Raw genomic sequence first — 20,976 nt, 5'->3', positions numbered from 1 at the left:
GAGAGAGAGAGAGAGAGAGAGAGAGAGAGAGAGAGAGAGAGGTTGATAACTTCCATTGTGGACGACGTGTTTTGGGAGTAGGAGAAGGTCTCTGTCTCTGTCTCTCTCTCTCTCTCTCTCTCTCTCTCTCTCTAGCTCTTCAGCGGATGCCTTGTCGTAAAATGCCAGAGGCGTGTGCGTGCGTGCGTGTATATGTATGTGTGACTGTGTGTGTAGTATGTGCGTGCGTGTCCATTGTCCTTTTCATGCCGTCATTCTGCTGTTTGTTTATGCCGTTCCTCTCGCCTAGAACGTACGGACGAACGTCCCCGCTGCTCCTCCTCCACCACCGCCTTCCGTTCTCCTCGACCAGACTAAAAAAAAAAATCACTGTCAGTTTTGTGTCTTTCCAAGGCGTTTCACGCCCTTATCACGCCCACCAGAGTATCGTCGATTAGTCGATTATAGCCTCCGAGGATAAAGTAGTAAAGTGGGACGCGTGATAAAGGTTTTAAATCCGTTAAAACAAGGGAAAACATAACGTGTATACCAAGTGCAAACCGTTTACGAGCAGGTCGTCGCCGTTGGTACGTATAAACCCGGCGAGACCGACATACACGTTGGCATTAGTTGACAACTTGTGGTAGAGAAAGGATCTCTCACTCACTCATTCGCTTACTCGCGTTCCTCCTCGTTGTTGTTTTTTTACCTCTCTCTCTCTCTCCCTCTCTTTATATAAAAAAAAAAACCGTGAAGTGTGGTGGTGTTGTTTTCCTTCGAGTAAGTGAGAAAGAAAAGGTTACCCACTCCCGAGTGAACCCGGAATGTAAAAGAAATTTCGACAAATCCGGCATGCATGTTAGGTCACGTGTTGTTTCGCTAAAGCACCGTAAAGTGTTGTTGTTGTAGTAGTAAGATGGAAGGAAGGCGGTGTTGTTGTAACAGCAGCAGCAGTACTACAACTACTTGTGCTCTTGGAACCGACGATTATCGGAATAACTACCACCACCTTCGTCGTCTCCTTCAGTCATTCTCCTGACTCTGTGAAATGGTTACTACTACTTGCCCCTGGGAACTGCTATCGTGCCTTGAAGGAATATATTACTTGTATACTTATAAAGTGGGCGTTTTGGGCATTGTTGGGGCCATTCGTACCCTCCATGAAGCAACATCATCATCCTACGACGTCGGTAGGACACTCCTCCAGCCATCACCACCACACAGCAGCAAGAATCAAGGTTATAGTTTATTTTTATTTTTTACATTTTTATTACGTTGTTGTTCGTGAATGGTTGTTTTTAGGGATGGTTTAATTTTTTACAGGATATATTTTTCTTTATTTAAAAAAAAACATTCAACACGCGTATTATGCCGGAAGGGCGAGATAAATAGTATATTAAAACCCGCCCAGAGAGAGAGAGAGAGAGAGAGAATATTATTATTATTATAATCTTATCAGATAGTGTTATCGCTCAGGAATAATATTGGAACCTCGGCGGCGCGGTGGGGATGATGCCTCATGCCTGCTGTTGCTGCTGCCGCTTGTGTACGATAACTTCTAAAAAAATAATTGTACTACCCCTTTCCTCACTGTCTCTGCCTGGCGGTGAATTGGCTTGCTTTTGAGAGAGAGAGAGAGAGAGAGATGACGTTTGTTGCATATTATGACTTCTTGTATTGCATCTGTTTTCCTGTTAGGTATAATGGCCAACCTTAAATGAGTAAACTTAAACGAGAGAGAGAGAGAGAGAGAGGTGACGTTTGTTGCATATGAATTCTTGTAGTTTAGCTCTTTTCCTGTTAGGTATTATTTTGCCAATCTAAAATGAGAGCGTAAACTTAACGAGAGAGAGAGAGAGAGAGAGAGAGAGAGAGAGATGACGTTTATTGCAGATGACTTCTTGTTCATCTGTTTTCCTGTTGGGTATTATTCCAACACAGCTAATATAAACCTCGGTCTATAAGAACCGTGTTTGTTGTGTTTTATTTTATTTTATTTATTTACCATGAGATCTTTCCTACATTCAATTTTGTTGTGGTTTTACTGAATTTTTGCCGGTTCCTTATATATGACAACGTGTTGTGTGTGTTTTTAATATACAAAACCAGAAGAATGTTTAATTATAATATTTAGGCCTAATTCATTATATCCTAATGAATCACTTAACTTTGAAACTGTCCAGACATCTCTTTAGAGAGATGTCTATGGAGAGAGAGAGAGAGAGAGAGAGAGAGAGAGAGAGAGAGAGAGAGAGAGAGAGAGTGTATAAAACTAGCGCAGTCATTAGTAACGTAGTAAATATGATTGTATATCCCGACAATCTGATTTCAGGTGTTGCCTTGAAGTAGGACATGTTCATTATAAGCTACGACATTTAGTTTATCAGGACGACCCCTCCCCCTCCCCTCCCTTCATTCTTCTCCCCCTCCCCTCCTCCTTCCTTCTCTCCCCCTTTTTTTATATATATATATGTTCTTCGTCTCGTGATAACGTCAGATGCTCCTTTTCGTATCCCAACTCCCGAGATAAAGAAAAAAAAAATAAGTGACCGGTTTCGATTAGGAGATAAAAACGTTCAGATAACAGATAACTCGACGTCGGGCTGAAAAGAGTTGCTGCCACTAGGCCGATGCGCCCATAACTCAGGTGCTTTTTTTTTTTTTTTTTTTTTTTTTTTTTTTTTTTTTTTTTTTGTATAATGACACAGGTTGAAAAATAACGATGATGGTTGTGAGTGATTGTGATGATGATGGTGATGGGTGCAACGAATGATGGAGAATTAAGTTGAAGGCAATGGCAGTTAAGATAATGAGACTACCGCGTTTGATAATGGTGATATGAGACTATATAGTGACGGTTACTAGATAGATAATGAAGCCAGCGATGGTGATAATAAGTTTACTCTTGATAGTTAAGAGTAAGGTTAATGAAGACTCATTGTGAGAAAATGGACGCTTTTGGTTTTGGTTAATGATACATTAACCGCCGGAGTGCAGTTTTTAATCTTTGACATAACACTTGTATAATCGTTCCGCTTCCAATGAGCTTGTTTGTTTGTGTTTGACCTCATTTTGTTTGTTATTTTGCTTGTTGGCAGGATTAGATAAAGAGATGCTTTTTATTCTTTGTGGATTTAGACCCATTTTTATTCAGATTTATACACATTTTTATTTAGAAGACTTGCTAATGATAAGAAAAAAATCCTTCGATACAAGTGGAAAAGGCACAACTGTTTAGAGTAAAAAAAAAAAAAACGCATTAAAATGACTAACCCCGCAATGAAACACGTATCTGAAATTAGGAAATGATGTTTCGCAACCGTCGACTTTACTGAAATGATGAAATGATTTAGAATTTTGAGTGCGCATTTTTATATACACCCTTTCCTTTGTTCAACCGAACTCACTCTCTCTCTCTCGATTAAATGGCCGTTTGTGTTTTCGCAGTACAGCAATTATTTGAACACACTAATTATTTGTCTGTGACTGACTTGCCTTCATACCGCGCTGCATTTATCTATCTTCAAGTAGGCGTGTTGAACAAAGCTCATGCATTTACTGCACATTTGAATTGAAAAGTGTACTAGGCCTATTCTAAGAGAACATTTTGAGGGACAGTTACGACTTCCGGTTAGGAGGTACAATCGGAACAATATCTTTCGTTTAAAAACCTCACGATAGAGGATGAAAGGAAGAAAGGCAGAACAAATGATAAGTAGGAACGTAAATAAAGATTTAGTCTTATCGAGATCAGACGTGATTGATGTTAGCCTTAAGCCTATCATTTATTTATTTATTTATTTATTTATTTATTTTGATGTTAGCCTTAGGCCTACCATATTTATTTATTTATTGTTGTGCTTGCCGCTGCTTCAGAAAGACAGAAAAGAAGAAAAAATAGTATGGACGAAAATGATGATTTAGTCTTATCAAATTCATACAAGATTGATGTTAGCCTTAGGCCTATATTTATTTATTTATTTTGATGTAAGCCTTAGGCCTATATTATTTATTTATTTTTGTGCTTGCTTGACGTTGCTGCTTCGTCTCTCTTCCTCGTGTCTTTTGACATAGCCGTTATTCCGAGGCACTGAACAAAGCTGTGTCAATCCATTGAGGAGCCAGTGACGGACACTACACCACACACACAGGTGTGAGGTCTTTAGCCAGGTGTTCCAGCTTGACTGGTTAGAGAGAGAGAGAGAGAGAGAGACCGACCGATAACAGCTGCTGCTGCTGTTCTGCTGCTGTATCAGCCTAAAAGCCACCAGTAGAACTATAGGAAGCCTTTGTATAGGGAGACGAAGCCTGTTTTACTGTAATCTTCAGTAGCCTTTGAAGGAAGGCTGTTAAAAGTTTTTTTTTCTCGAGATGATGTGAGGTAATGAGATGGATTCTTTTGTGGATTAGTCTTGAAGCAGCGGCGGATATGAAATCTCAGAGGATACTATTCTGCCGGCCATTCTGGTAAGAGCTTGAGAATAATTATTATAATATGCACTTATTTATCGTTGTCACTTTCAACCAGGTAAAAAAATACACTCCCCAGTTTTCTCTTAATTTTTATTATTATTTTAAAGCGCTAAAGAATAATTATTATTATATTGTATATATCATATTACTTCACTTTCACCGTCGTTTTCACTCACTATTTTATTTTTTTTATATAAACAGAGAGAGGAGAGAGAGAGAGAGAGAGAGAGAGAGAGAGAGAGAGAGAGAGAGAGATTTTTGTCAGAAGAGTTTTATATATGAAGTGATTTTTAGTTGAGTGTTTTAAGTAAAATGGGCATTTTGAATTTACGTACTAGATCCTTGGCAGAGCTGTTTTCCCCGCACAGTTGTTAAGGGAAGAATACTCTATTTGATCTATATATATATATATATATATATATATATATATATATATATATATATATTATTCGAGCTACAAATGTCCTTTAATATCTAAATTCGCTCAACGTCGGAATTGATATATTTTCATATATGTACCGAAGGGGAATTTTTTAGTTGATAATAATTTCATCCCATGTGGGGAGAAATTATTATCAATAAAAAAATTCCCCTTCGGTACATATATGAAAATATATCAATTCCGACGTTGAGCGAATTTAGATATTTAAGGACATTTGTAGCTCGAATGATATATAAATGAATCACGGTTCGATGTGATAATTATTCACACATACACACACACACACACACACACACACAAACACACACACACATATATATATATATATATATATGATATATATATATATATATATATATATATATATAAAGATATCTTGGTGTTGAATCTTTAAGGGAAATGTTAATTTGAATTTAGTTGTTGCTAGACTCACATGGGACTATACTTGACATCGTGACGTCATTTTTGGAAGGTCACCATGACTGAGGCCTTCTGGAACCTTCGTAGATCTACAAAAGGGGCGGGGAGGGGAGGGGTGGGGTTAGACCACGGTTCCTTTAGCTCGTCTTCGAACTCAAAAACCTCAGGCAAGGAGTAGGAGCGGGAGGGGGAGGGGAGGAGGTTGAAGAAGGAAGGAAGGATGGAAGGGTGTGCTGGTTGAACTGTTATATTGATGGTCTCACGTCGTCGTGGTTGCTAAGTTTTGCTGGGCGGAAGTTCATCCAAGTTAAGTTAGATGTCACTGACTGTACCCTCCACGGAGTTTGTAGTTATGGCAACGCGTCTGAAGAGGACGCCTTACTGCACTGGAGAGAGAGAGAGAGAGAGAGAGAGAGAGAGAGAGAGAGAGAGAGAGAGAGAGAGAGACGCAACACGCATTTTCTTGTCACATACACCAGGTCACGGTCTATGAACTTGTTTTCTTTAGGCCTATAATACATTCTTCTCGATTTCCTAGCACTTTATTAATAAATGAATGTACAAATTAGACCTTTATATATGCATTGGAAGATATATTTACTTATTGTTTCATTCACTCGTTCATTTTTTACACTCGAGAGAGAGAGAACGCATCTTCTAGTCATATACACCAAGTCACGGTCCGAGTACATTAGGCCTAAAATACAATATTCTCGATTTCCTCTTACTTTATTAATAGATAATTGTTTAAATTATATATATTTATTTATGCATTGGAAGATATATTTACTTATTTATTCATTCACTTTTATTTTTTATACTCTCAAGATCACAAGCCTTCAAAATCTCGAACTGGGATATCGCAGAATCCCTTGCTCGCTCCCCTTTGGGATTCGAACTCGTTTTGTCAGTCTATGATACAGTAAGCCACTGTATATAGCCGACGCAAATAATAACTCACAACCCATAAAAGGTGGTTGCTGTCTATTGGTTCTAAAATATCGGCTAATGCGAGTGCTTGACGGTTGTTAAGCGGTTGTAGCGGCACTAACACCTGCGTCTCAATTTGAGGTTAGCGCATCGCATCTGCGTTAGCGAAATTAGAACAATAATGTTCTTATATAGATATCCTCCCCCCCCCTCTCCCACCCGCCCGACCCGGCCCCTCCCACAAAGCAAACTCCATAAGGTGTTCAAGGGGTCAAGTCTCCTCGTATGGACCGGTGGACTCGGGCCATCATTACCAAAACTGGAGGTAAAATTAGGCGAACTTGCAGATCGATGACGAGTCAATGAACTCCCTTCTGTCCTGACTCTTGGGACGGTACGTATATAATGAGGGTCATGATAATTTTCTCTGGCTGCTCATATACCATGTCCCATACCCTCTTGGGCACCGATGGGCATTTGTTTGAGGAAAGGAATACGGTATTACCTGATCGGTAGGTATAAACCCCCTATGTGCTTGTTTGAAAGCAACGGAAGATGAGAGAAACAAGAGATATCAGTCGTTAGAAAAGTGAATAAAAGATAGATCAATAAATGAAGAGAGAGGAAGAAGTACAAATGGATAATTAAAATGCAACGTGAATTGTCTTGAATGTTGCAATGGATGGTAATATTAAAAGTATTGTATCTTTGCTTGGACAGTTGAACCGCCATAAGCTGATAACTGACAAGCAATGGGGTTATATATATATATATATATATATATATATATATATATACATATATATATATATATATATATATATATATATATATATATATATATATATATATTATATATAAAGTGTGTGTTTGCGTGCTTGGCACGTTTCCCATGTACGTTAACTTAAAGTACGTTTCCAAGCACTACGTGCGCTGGTTATAATCGATATCACACTAAGAATTTGCAAGACCCTCACTTCTATATAATCTAACTAGTGAACTTTCACGCTGTATAACTTTCTAACTGATGGATTTTCACGCTGTGTAACTTTCTAACTGATGGATTTTCACGCTGTGTAACTTTCTAACTGATGGATTTTCACGCTGTGTAACTTTCTAACTGATGGAATTTCACGCTGTAGAACTTTCTAACTGGTGAACTTTCACGCTGTATAACTTTCTAACTGATGGATTTTCACGCTGTGTAACTTTCTAACTGATGGATTTTCACGCTGTAGAACTTTCTAACTGATGGATTTTCACGCTGTCTTTCTACTGCTGATTTTCAGCTGTAGAACTTTCTAACTGAGGTTTTCACGCGTAGAACTACTGAGGATTTTCAACGCTGTAGAACTTTCTAACTGATGGACTTTCACGCTGTGTAACTTTCTAACTGATGGATTTTCACGCTGTGTAACTTTCTAACTGATGGATTTTCACGCTGTGTAACTTTCTAACTGATGGATTTTCACGCTGTGTAACTTTCTAACTGATGGATTTTCACGCTGGTAATTTCTACGATGGATTTTAGCTAACTTTCTAATGAGGATCACGCTGTAACTTTCTAACTGAGGATTTCACGCGTAGAACTTCAACTGAGATTTTCGCTGATAACTTTCAACTGATGAATTTCACGCTGTAGAATTTCTAATGAACTTTCACACTGTGAACTTTCTAACTGTACTTTCGCTTTGTAATCATTTCACGCGTGATGATTTTCAGCTGTGTAATTTCTTCTGGAACTGATCGGATTTTCACGCTGTGTAATTTCTAACGATGGTTTTGTGTGAATTTCAACTGGTGGTTTTTATGTAACTTTCTAACTTGGATTTTCATGCTGTAACTTTCTAACTGATGGATTTTCACGCTGTAAAAAAAAATAATTTCTAACTGTGGATTTTCAACGTGTAGAACTTTCTAACTGAGGATTTAGCGTGTAACTTTCTAACTGGATTTCACGCTGTGTAACTTTCTAACTGATGGATTTTCACGCTGTAGAACTTTCTAACTGATGGATTTTCACGCTGTGTAACTTTCTAACGATGACTGAGGTTTCACGCTGTAACTTTTCTAACTGATGGATTTTCACGCTGTGTAACTTTCTAACTGATGGATTTTCACGCTGTGTAACTTTCTAACTGATGGATTTTCACGCTGTATAATTTTCAACTGAGGATTTTCTAACTGATATTTTCACGCTGTAACGTTTCTAACTGATGGATTTTCACGCTGTATCTTTTAACTGAGGATTTTCGCTGTGAAACTTTCTAATGTGAACTTTCGCGATAACTTTCTAACTGATGGATTTTCACGCTGTGTAACTTTCTAACTGATGGATTTTCACGCTGTGTAACTTTCTAACTGATGGATTTTCACGCTGTATAACTTTCTAAGATGGAATTTTCAGTGATAAACTTTCTAACGTGGATTTTCACGCTGTAGAACTTTTTCTAATGTGGATTTTCACGCTGTGTAACTTTCTAACTGATGGATTTCACGCTGTGTAACTTTCTACTGATGGATTTTCAGCTGTATAATTTCTAATGTGATTTCACGTGTAATTTAACTATAACTGAATAGGATTTTTCACGCTGTAGAACTTTCTAACTGATGGATTTCACGCTGTGTAACTAATTTCTAACTGATGGATTTCATGCTGGCGTAATTTCTAACTGATGGATTTTCAGCTGTGTAAATTTCTAACTGATGGATTTTCACGCGTATAACACGTGGATTTTCACGCTGTATAACTTTCTAACTGATGGATTTTCACGCTGTAGAACTTTCTAACTGATGGATTTTCACGCTGTGTAACTTTCTAACTGATGGATTTTCACGCTGTATAACTTTCTAACTGATGGATTTTCACGCTGTGTAACTTTCTAACTGGATGGAATTTTCAACACAGTAGATTTCAACTGGGATTTCAACGTGTGTAAATTTCTAACTGAATTGATTTTTTCACGCGGTGGTTTAGAACTTTCTAATGATGGATTTTCTAACTGATTGGATTTTCACCGCTGTGTAAACTTTCTAACTGATGGATTTTCACGCTGTAGTAAACTTTCTAACTGATGGATTTTCACGCTGTTGTAACTTTTAACTGAATGGATTTTCAAACGCTGTATTTAATTTTCTAAAACTGCATGGATTTTCACGCTGTTGTAACTTTCTAAAACTGATGGGATTTTCAACGCCTGTGTAACTTTTCCTAATGATGGATTTTTTCACGCTGTATAACTTTCTAACTGATGGAATTTCACGCTGTAGAACTTTCTAACTGGTGAACTTTCACGCTGTATTATAACTTTCGAACTGGATTGATTTTTCACGCTGTGATAACTTTCTAACTGAATTGGATTTCACGCTCGTAGTAAACTTTCTAACTGATGGTAATTTTCACGCTGCAGAAACTTTTCTAAACTGATGGATTTTTCACGCTTGTGTAAACTTTCTAAACTGATGGAATTTTCCACGCTGTAGAACTTTCTAACTGATGGATTTTCACGCTGTGTAACTTTCTAACTGATGGATTTTCACGCTGTGTAACTTTCTAACTGATGGATTTTCACGCTGTATAACTTTCTAACTGATGGATTTTCACGCTGTAGAACTTTCTAACTGATGGATTTTCACGCTGTGTATGAAACTTTCGAAACTGATGGATTTTTCACGCGTGTACAACTTTACTTTAACTGATGGATTTTTCACGCTGTTAGAACGTTTCTTAAACTGATGGATTTTCACGCTGTGTTGTAACTTTCTTTAACTGATGGAATTTTTCACACTGTAGAACTTTCTAACGATGGATTTTCACCGCTGTGTAACTTTCTAACTATGATTTTCACAAAACGCTGTAGAAACTTTTCTAACTGATGGATTTTCACGCTGGGAACTTTTAACGATGGTTTCACAGCTGGTAACTTTCTAACTGTGATTTCACGCTGTAGAACTTTCTAAACTGATGGATTTTTACGCGGTGTTAATTTTCACTTTTGCATGGATTTTCACGCTGTGTAACTTTCTAACTGATGGATTTTCACGCTGTGTAACTTTCTAACTGATGGACTTTCACGCTGTATAACTTTCTAACTGATGGATTTTCACGCTGTATAACTTTCTAACTGGTGAACTTTCACCCTGTATAACTTTCTAACTGATGGATTTTCACTCTGTAGAACTTTCTAACTGATGGATTTTCACGCTGTGTAACTTTCTAACTGATGGATTTTCACGCTGTGTAACTTTCTAACTGATGGATTTTCACGCTGTGTAACTTTCTAACTGATGGATTTTCACACTGTGTAACTTTCTAACTGATTGATTTTCACGCTGTGTAACTTTCTAACTGATGGATTCTAACTGGGATTTTCACCCTGTATAACTTTCTAACTGGTGAACTTTCACGCTGAAGAACTTTCTAATAGGTAAACTTTCTAACTGGTGAACTTTCACGATGAAGAACTTTCTAACTGGTGTACTTTCACGCTGTATAATTTTCTAACATATATTTTTACGCTGTATAACTTTCTAACTGGTGAACTTTCACGCTGAAGAACTTTCTAACAGGTAAAGTTTCATGCTGTAGAACTTTCTAACTGGTGAACTTTCACACTGAAGAACTTTCTAACTGGTGAACTTTCACGCTGAAGAACTTTCTAATTGGTGAACTTTCACGCTGAAGAACTTTCTAACTGGTGAACTTTCATGCTGAAGAACTTTCTAACTGGTGAACTTTCACACTGTCGAATTTTCTAACTGATAGATTTTCACGCCGTATAATTTTCTAACTGGTGAACTTTCACACTGAAGAAATTTCTAACTGATAGATTTTCACCCTGTATAACTTTCTAACTGATGGAATTTTACGCTGTATAACTTTCTAACTGATGGATTTTCATGCTGTAGAACTTTCTAACTGGTGATCTTTCACCCTGTATAACTTTCTAACTGATGGATTTACACGCTGTAGAACTTTCTAAATGGTGAACTTTCACCCTGTATAACTTTCTAACTGATGGATTTACACGCTGTAGAACTTTCTAAATGGTGAACTTTCACGCTGTGTAACTTTTAAATGGATGGAACTTTACACGCTGTGTAACTTTCTAAGTGACTTTCACGCAAGTTTGCAACTTTTTAATGATGAATACGCTGGAACTTTGTAACTGGTGAACTTTCACGCTGAAGAATTTCCATACTGATGAATTCTCACTCTGAAGATTTTCTTTTTTTTTTTACTTTCTGCACATTTGAGGGACCCCTTCGTTGCCTCGTCAACAGTCTCTTCTTGGCTCTGGAACATCTGGAAATCTTTTCGTTGTCCTGGAAGATCTGCATTTATGTCACGCTAGCTTCCTGAGACCACTGTCTAATTCACAAATTTTGGCAAATCTATACCTGCCATCTTTGCCACAACTTGGCCTGCTGGTAGACAGAAGATATGTGATGATATATTACGTTCATTGTGTAAATAGAACCTTGAAAAAATTCATCTTCTGAGTAATAATAATAATAATAATGTCGTCATGTTTTTTATAAGAATCACTTTCATACCAGCCTGTTCATCTCTGCGTTTCCTTTGTTTATGTTTCAACTACGAATGTACTTTACTACACGGGGAACCAGTCTCATTATTGTACTAGAATGGAACCAGATACTCAAAAACCTTCTTTTCATTGTGCGGTTAGACCAGAATCTCTGATAGACCGAGACTTAAGTATTTCTGATTGAAATTTATTGTTCCACGTAATACTTAACGCAAGTGTGAACACAGTCGTGAACAATATATATACCTCCCGCAACATATTAAATACGCCCTCATCATTCTCACTCCACTGAATTTGTCTCAGCTACTTTGTATGATCATGTCATACAGCTATTTTTCTGTGGATTTTTTGTGTGTTCAAAATTCAGGCAACACAGCTGTTTCACGAGAAAGTCCAATTTATAAATCACGCTGCTATCAACTGATGGACTCTTGTGTAATCCCAGTGGAATAATATATATATATATATATATATATATATATATATATAGATATATATATATACAGCTGTTTCATGAGAGAATCCTGTTATCAATACTCGTTTTCCTGGACTACATCTACACTACTCTTAACCTGTGGACTCTATTGCGATATATTGCACTTTTTTCCATGGAAAAATTAAAACCTTATGAAAATATATATATATATATATATATATATATATTATATATATATATAATAATATATATATATCTCAGAAATGGACAACCAGCACTAAGTCTTTCAAACACTATAGTAGAGAATTCTTGTGGCGTCTCGTTGTTATGATTAAAAAATTTGGTCTTGTTAGAGTCTGCTTAATAGAAATAAAAAACAAGAATTTTATTCATATAAAGGTAAGTAGGGAAAAATATATTTGACCTAAGTTTTCCCATCCAAAGCTCATTTAAGTTCATAGAAAACGGGTATCTGGTATCATTTTTGGCTCGATTAAAAATAAGACAGTGATCCCAAAGGGTTTTTTTCTACCCGGTATGTATGTAGCCACCTTTCCGGTGTTATGAAAAACATTAACAAGGGTCTATCATAGAGAGAAAAAACAGACCCCCATGAAATATTGTGAATTCCCCCCCCCCCCCCCCACCCCCCCCCCCCCCCTCCCGTGACTATATTACTATTCACCGTAAATCAATGTGACTTTTTTTCCTGTGACTTTTTTCCAAGACAAAATTCTGACTTTTTTCTTCCTGTGACTTTTTTCCCAGATTGTGATGTTTTCCTGCGCATCCTTTTCCAAAAAATTGTGCTTTTTTTTTTTTTTTTTTCTGATTTTTTTTTTTTTACCCAAATTGTGACTTTTTTCCTGTGACCTTTTCCTAGCAAAAATTGTGACTTTTTTTCTTGTGATTTTTTTTTTTTTTCCCAAATTTTTTTTGACTTTTTTTTCCCTGTTGTGTTTTTTTCCATTTGTGACTTTTTTTTCCTGTGATTTTTTCCTAGCAAAAATTGACTCTTTTTTTTCTTGTGATTTTTTTTCCAAAATTGTGACTTTTTTCCCTGTGATTTTTCCCAAATTGTGACTTTTTTTCCCTGTGATTTTTCAAAAATTCTGACTTTTTTCCTGTGACTTTTTCCAAGCGAAAATTGTGACTTTTTTCCTATGATTTTTTCCCTAATTGTGACTTGTTTTTTTTTCCTGCGACTTTTCACAAATTCTGACTTTTTCCCTTGACTTTTTCCTAGCAAAAATTGTGACTTTTTCTTGTGATTTTTTCCCAAATTGTGACACTTTTTCTGTGATTTTTCCCAAATTGTGACTTTTTTTCCTGCGATTTTTCACAAATTCTGACTTTTTTCTATGATTTTTTTCCCAAATTGTGACTTTTTTTCCTGCGACTTTTCACAAATGCTGACTTTTTTCCTGTGACTTTTTCCTAGCAAAAATTGTGACTTTTTTTCTTGTGATTTGTTCCCAAATTGTGACTTTTTTTCCTTGTGATTTTTCCCAAATTGTGACTTTTTTCCTGCGATTTTTCACAAATTCTGACTTTTTTTTTCCTGTGACTTTTTTCCTGTGACTTTTTCCAAGCAAAAACTGTGACTTTTTCCTATGATATTTTCCCATATTGTGACTTTTTTTCCTGCGAATTTTCACAAATTCTGACTTTTTTTTCCTGTGACTTTTCCTAGCAAAAATTGTGACTTTTTTTCTTGTGATTTTTTCCCAAATTGACTTTTTTTCCCTGTGATTTTTCCCATATTGTGACTTTTTTCCTGCGAATTTTCACAAATTCTGACTTTTTTCCTGTGACTTTTTCCAAGCAAAAATTGTGACTTTTTTTTCCTAAGATTTTTTCCCAAATTGTGACTTTTTTTTCCTGCGACTTTTCACAAATTCTGACTTTTTTCCTGCGATTTTTCACAAATTCTACTTTTTTTTCCTGTGACCTTTTCCAAGCAAAAATTGTGACTTTTTTTTTTCCCTGTGATTTTTCCCAAATTGTGACTTTATATCTTGTGACTTTAATTACTGTCCACCAAAACAACGTCGGTGGTCACCTCCGAGCAGCGGTGTACTGTAGGCATTACTTCAGGTTCTTTGCAGCGTGGCCCCCTAGCTGCAACCGCCTTTCGTTCCTTTTACTGTACCTCCGTTCATATTCTCTTTCTTTCATCTTACTTTCCACCCTCTCCTATAAAAAAATAACTTCAGTGTTGAATTTTAGAGCGACTGCTTTGAGGTTTTCCTCATGTTACACCTTTCAAAAATGTATATAAAAAAAGTGTCGTATTCTACCATTGATATATTATTGTGGACCTTATGCAAGATAACACATTTATGTTGTTATTATGAGAACTATGATGATAGTTTTTTTTTTTAAAAGATTGACTCAATGCTGTTTCTTTGGAAAACAACCCTTCCAAACGAGGTATGACAGATCTCTGTTTCTCCTTTAAACGACAATTCTCGGGTACAGACACAAACAAAGGATTATAACCTGGAGGGTGGGATACTGTACCTGTCCCAACCCTAGAGATCTTAGAATGTTGGAAAGATTTGTTATAAAACTCTCACTACAATAATTAGACTACACACTACAACCCCCGGCAAATTTCACTCCGTATAACATTTTTTTTTTTTATATGAGGGCAACCGTTCTACCTGGCCTTGCTTGACTCGTACTACATCCTCATACCTACTACATTCGAGAGGTTTTATATATAAGTGATAAGAACACATCCCTTTCGCTTATTCCCAAATTATAGTGCCAGGACCGTCCCTCAAAAATGCGGGTGGCCATATCTCAAAAACTAGTCATAGAACCTCCTTATTAAAAATCTCATTATGTTTCCCATACCCACATCCAAATTACTAGTTCCTCTACTCTCACCCCAGATTCTGGGCATTTTGGGGTATCTCTCACTCTAGATTCTGGGCATTTAGGGTATCTCTCACTCTAGATTCTGGGCATTTGGGGTATCTCTCACTCTAGATTCTGGGCATTAGGGGCATCTCTCACTCTTAGATTCTAGGCATTTGGGGTATCTCTCACTCTAGATTCTGGGCTCTCTCTCTAGATTCTGGGCATTTGGGGTATCTCACTCTAGATTCTGGGCATTTGGGGTATCTCTCACTCTAGATTCTGGGCATTTGGGGTGTAGGATCTCACTCTAGATTCTGGTCTCTCTAGATTCTGGGCATTTGGGGTATCTCTCACTCTAGATTCTGGGCATTTGGGGTATCTCTCACTCTAGATTCTGGGCATTTGGGGTATCTCTCACTCTAGATTCTGGGCATTTGGGGTATCTCTCACTCTAGATTCTGGGCATTTGGGGTATCTCTCACTCTAGATTCTGGTCTCTCTAGATTCTGGGCATTTGGGGTATCTCTCACTCTAGATTCTGGGCATTTGGGGTGTAGGATCTCACTCTAGATTCTGGTCTCTCTAGATTCTGGGCATTTGGGGTATCTCTCACTCTAGATTCTGGGCATTTGGGGTATCTCACTCTAGATTCTGGGCATTTGGGGTATGGGATCTCACTCTATTCTGGGCATTTGGGGTATCTCTCACTCTAGATTCTGGGCATTTGGGCGTATCTCTCACTCTAGATTCTGGGCATTTAGGCATATCTCTCACTCTAGATTCTGGGCATTTGGGCGTATCTCTCACTCTAGATTCTGGGCATTTGTGCGTATCTGTCACTCTAGATTCTGGGCTCTCTCTCTAGATTCTGGGCATTTGGGGTATCTCTCTCTAGATTCTGGGCATTAGGGGTATCTCACTCTAGATTTGGGGCATTAGGGGTATCTCACTCTAGATTCTGGGCATTTGGGGTATGGGATCTCACTCTAGATTCTGGGCATTTGGGGTATCTCTCGCTCTAGATTCTTGGCATTTGGGGTATCTCACTCTAGATTCTGGGCATTTGGGGTATCTCGCTCTAGATTTGGGGCATTTAGGGTATCTCTCACTCTAGATTCTGGGCATTTGGGGTACCTCTCTCTAGATTTTGGGCATTTGGGGTATCTCTCACTCTAGATTCTGGGCATTTGGGGTATCTCTCTCTAGATTCTGGGCATTTGGGGTATCTCTCACTCCAGATTCTGGGCATTTGGGATGACCTTCTTTTTCCTGCTAGCCTTGGCCTTCTTTTGTCTGGTGATATATATATATATATATATATATATATATATATATATATATATATATATATATATATATATATATATATATATATATATATACATACATACATACACACTTTGAATATACTGAGAGTTGGAATGTTTACAACCTAATAAAAAAATTCACATATCCTGCTATTTGAGCAGGATATGTGTATTTTTATTAGGCTTATACATCGAGTATATTCGATATATAATAACATTTTCTTATTTTTCTTTACGTAAGTGAGGTATATAAATAATATTTGATATTTATTCTTGTATGTAATTCAAATACAACCGAAATATGGTTCCCTCGTTAACTCTTTTTGTAACATTCTGTTGTTGTTTGAGATTAAGCTGGCCTTATGCCAAGCACGACGGGCTCTTTCTCATAGAGCAGCCCTTAAATGAGGGACCTCCACCACCCTCCTGTATGGTCGGGTCAAAGGTCAATGGAATTAGAAGACTTCTTGACCATACAGTAGTTTAGGTCTACGAAAACTTTGGCCACGTTACGACGAATATGTTTTACTTTATTATTATTTTTAAAAATCGGGTAATAAAAATGGATAAGAGGGCTTTTTATGTTGAAAAATAACAATTTCTCTCACAAATCTCTTCAGTTCTTTCAAAATCATAGCTCGATATCAATTTAAGCGCCATGAATTTTTGTATTAGTATATTTGACATCACCGTATGTACTAATCAGCTTTAGCTCTCCCTGACATTCGATTTTGGTTCTATTGTATATACTAGTAGCTGCTGCTGCTTCTCCTACTTTTTCCCCCACAGCACAACTACACATGCATTTCCGTCGCACGTGTGCGTGTACCGTGTGTCACAGTGTATGTGTGTGTGTGTGTACGTGTACCGTGTGTCAGTAACTCTGGGGAAAGAGGGAAGGAGGTAGGTTCATTATTTTCACGATTTTATGATAGATCTCGTCTTGTGCTAACTGTTTCATTTTTATCAATTCCCTGGATAACGAGAAAGCAGTTCGAGACAGCGGATCGACGTACGAAACCACGAACAAACGAACAGCAGACAATAATGGCGTGCTGCGAAGGAGGTGGACGGGGTGTGATAGCAGCTCCATTAAATGGTGGGTGGGGTGAGGGGAGGAGAGAAGAGGGGATGGGTTGGTAAGGCGTTGTAGGTCCGGATAACCCAGTACTATAGCTATTAGCTATAGCTAGCTTAGCTAAATGGTTCGGTCTAGTATTTTTTTTCTTTTTGTAGTACTATACACGTGTGCAACACGCCTCTCAGTCTACTGTACTATCCACGTTTCCTTTCTTTTTTACATATAGTATTTCTATATTCATGCTACTCCTGAGTACATTCATGTGTCGCTGGGTAATTACAAATGACTGCTGATTAGTACCATAAGCGAGACTCGGCGAACTTTATATGCATATATATATAATAATATATAATATATATATATATATATATATATACTATATATATATAATATATTATATATATATATATATATATATATATATATATATACCTGCTATAAAATGCTGCTGTTGTTGATGATGTAGAGGAAGCATTGTGGACTCGCTAGCAGACCGGTCTTGTTCTGTGTCTCCCACGCGTTGGACTCTCGAGCTGTAATTACGACCAGAAATCGATCGAGAGGATAAAAAAGCAACTAGAGAGAGAGAGAGAGAGAGAGAGAGAGAGAGAGAGAGAGAGAGAGATCATGAATCTTCACGCACAATATTCTATCTACGATTTACAGTCACGCTCTCTGTTGTGGTGAACCGTTTCATATCCATGGAATCGTGCTTTCTTCTTCTATCGTGTCTTCTGTGCGCGTGGAGGACCCATGCATGCAGCGGTTATGATGATGGACAGTGATAGTACTGTCCTGAGTGTCCTGTCAAATCCTTCAGGGATATTGGGGGCCTTCGGTGTCCTCAAGGAAAATATAGGAGAGAGATAAAAGGCAGATGTTTTGTCCCATGGGGTAATGTCTATATGTAGCCTGTATAGTCCAAATGTTACCGATACCTTTTTTAGTGTCAGTCCTGTGCTATCGTTGGGAACGATTGGGCCTAGCTGTGTTAGGCCTTTGGGACTTGATAGAAGATAGTTTCAGTCTCTTTTTGTACTCCAGCTGCAACTGGAAGCCACGAAGGATGATCAAACTTTATACCTCTTGAATGCCACTCCAAATCCTGTTTTTACCTCTTGGCTTTGTAAGGTTATAGCGTGAATTCACTGCAGTCCTCCTTGAAATACGAAGTTGCCAAGCTAGACAATAATACCTTTTTCAGCTCTCTCTGCTGGCATTAAGCTGATGGAAGTGAAACCCCTTGCTAGACATAATACATAAGCCATAAGCTGCACACTATCACTAAAAATCTGTAGAATTACCCATTCATTGTAATGACTCTGATCTCCTGTTCTGTATTGATTTGTAGAGTTGTCTGACTGGAGAGTGAACTGTCTAATGACTCTTATCTCCTGTTCTTTCCTATTGCAAGACATGTTTTTTGCTTCATTGCCCTATTAGTGCCCGTTGAGATAGGAACCTGTTAAGTTTTCTTTGCAGCTTCAGCTCCTCAGACTGTCTGCACCCTGTCGAGTGTTGCTGATTTCTCTGTAAGATGAGAGGCTTCTTTGAGCTTGCAACCCTCCAGGCTACAAGGTACGAAGACAGTTTATTTTTTCTTGCACGGAGTAAACTGTTGTGTTAGTGGGAGCTTCTGGCTTGTGCCCCTTGAAGTGTTGGTCTTGCCTTTCAAAGAAACTGTATTTTCCTTATTGTGTTCAGTCTGAGGGGCTCGATGCGCTGTACTTCATCCTGAATAATGGAGTGAGGTTAAAGCACTTGCCGTGATTAATGTTCGCAGAGTTCTATCAGAAACATTCTTCATTGCGCTGTCTTCTAGCCACTTTATTTTTAGAATATGGAAGGAAAAACAGAAGACAACTAGCGTGACTGAATGATGAGGAACTGGTCTGTGATATTTGATCAGTCAAGTCGAATAAATCTGTTTGAAATAAAGATATCCACTGAGTTACATGAACAGTAAGAATTCGTTTTTACGTTTTTTCGGTGAGCAGTTTATTATTTCAATCCTGTATGTATATTTTTTCATTCTGTCTTCTGAGCTTAATCCTTAGTCGGGGTTGCTGCAAGGGGCAAGGGTTGAGTCTGCTTTCTTTGTCGGGGTTGCTGCAAGGGGCAAGGGTTGAGTCTGCTTTCTTTAGCTGCGCCTGTTGTAGATGTGGTAGCCCATGTATTGCCACACAATTAGGGTGGTTTATCCATGTGTGGGTCACTTCCAGTTTTTTTATTCTTTTTTTTTTTTATTTGTGTGGTCGTGTAATTCATATTTGGTACCTTTTTTGCATTGAGTAAGATTGTGCAACTACTTGGTCACCTTGGAATGAATCAACTTTCAACCTTTTAGAATATTTTGTCCAGTTTTTTCTTCCTGTCTGAGCTTGTAAATGCGTAAGGCATAACTGCCCACACTGAAGAACTTGTTTCAGGTTGGGTACACAATGTAGAACTGCTTCCAGATTCAGTACTTGTACTGTAGAACTGTGCTATGTTCACACAGCAGAACTACAGAAGGTACAAGTTTATGTATTGTAGAAATGCCCCAGGTTTGGTTTGCAAGCTATAGAGCTGTCCCAGATTCTGTACATCGACTGTCCAATGGCCCCAGGTTCTGTAATAGCTTGTACAATGACCCCAGGTTCTGTAATAGACTGTACAATGGCCCCAGGTTCTTTACATCGACTGTGCAATGACCCCAGGTTCTGTAATAGACTGTACAATGGCCCCAGATTCTATAGGTACAAAGATTGTACAATGGCCCTAGGTTCAATACAGTTGTTACAGAACTGTCCCAGGTTACCTACGGCAGGTTTAGATCCTGTGGTGTGAAACTGCCACAGGTTAGATGTGCGCACAGGAAACTGTCCCAGGTCCAGTGTGCATACTTGAGGACTGGCCTAATACCTAGTACCAAAGTTGAACAGTCCTAGGTTCAGTATGCACACGGTAGGAAGCCACACTTTCAGCAAATCACTGTTGTGTTTTAATGTTTATGTAGTGCCTTCAGTGTACTGTAAGCATTAATTGAGGGTCTTTGTAGCCTCTTTCATTCCTTTTACTGTTCCTCTGTTCATCTTCTACCCTTTCGTCCATCTGTCTTTGCACCCTCTCTAAGAATTGTTTCATAGTGCAACCGTGCGAGGATTTCCACCACCTGTTACACCTTTTGATACTTTTTTCCACTCTCAATATCCTTTACAGCTCTGAATGACCTGGGAGGTCCCAGCGCTTGGCCGTTGGCCCTAATTCTATATGGTGTTCTATTCTAATGTTCCTGTTATTTGTGTTTTTATCTGTGAATTCTCGACAACTTTTGCAGACTGGTCTTTTGAAACCTCAGGAATGTGAATGCAAATCGTGACTTAACGCCATTAAAGGCTATACCCTCTTTCTTCTCCCTTACGCCCCCCACCCCCCACCCCCACTTCTACACCCTCCCTCCCCCCCTCCCCCAGTTCACCAAGCTTATAATGTATTTTGGAACTCTGGTA

General features: G+C 38.1%; 1 protein-coding gene across 5 annotated transcripts in view; it reads left to right on the top strand.

The window, feature by feature from the left end:
- LOC135223830 (mucin-17-like) overlaps positions 1-20,976 on the top strand; it is a 66,743-nt gene that overhangs the window by 16,321 nt on the left and 29,446 nt on the right. For 2 of the 5 annotated variants that reach the window (XM_064262699.1, XM_064262694.1), the window contains exon 1: positions 1,079-1,217. The exons of 1 other annotated variant lie outside the window; for it this stretch is intronic. The gene's annotated coding sequence lies outside the window, so the exon portion shown is untranslated. Of the gene's footprint in view, positions 1-1,078; positions 1,218-4,284; positions 4,447-18,967; positions 19,064-20,976 lie in introns of those variants that run through there. 2 more of the 5 variants (XM_064262695.1, XM_064262696.1) reach the window with 2 other exon arrangements.

This window comes from Macrobrachium nipponense, chromosome 10 (assembly GCF_015104395.2).
Source record: "Macrobrachium nipponense isolate FS-2020 chromosome 10, ASM1510439v2, whole genome shotgun sequence".
Taxonomy (NCBI): Eukaryota; Metazoa; Arthropoda; class Malacostraca; order Decapoda; family Palaemonidae; genus Macrobrachium; species Macrobrachium nipponense.
Note: the sequence above shows the minus strand (reverse complement) of the source record. Positions and strands in the feature narration are given on the sequence as shown.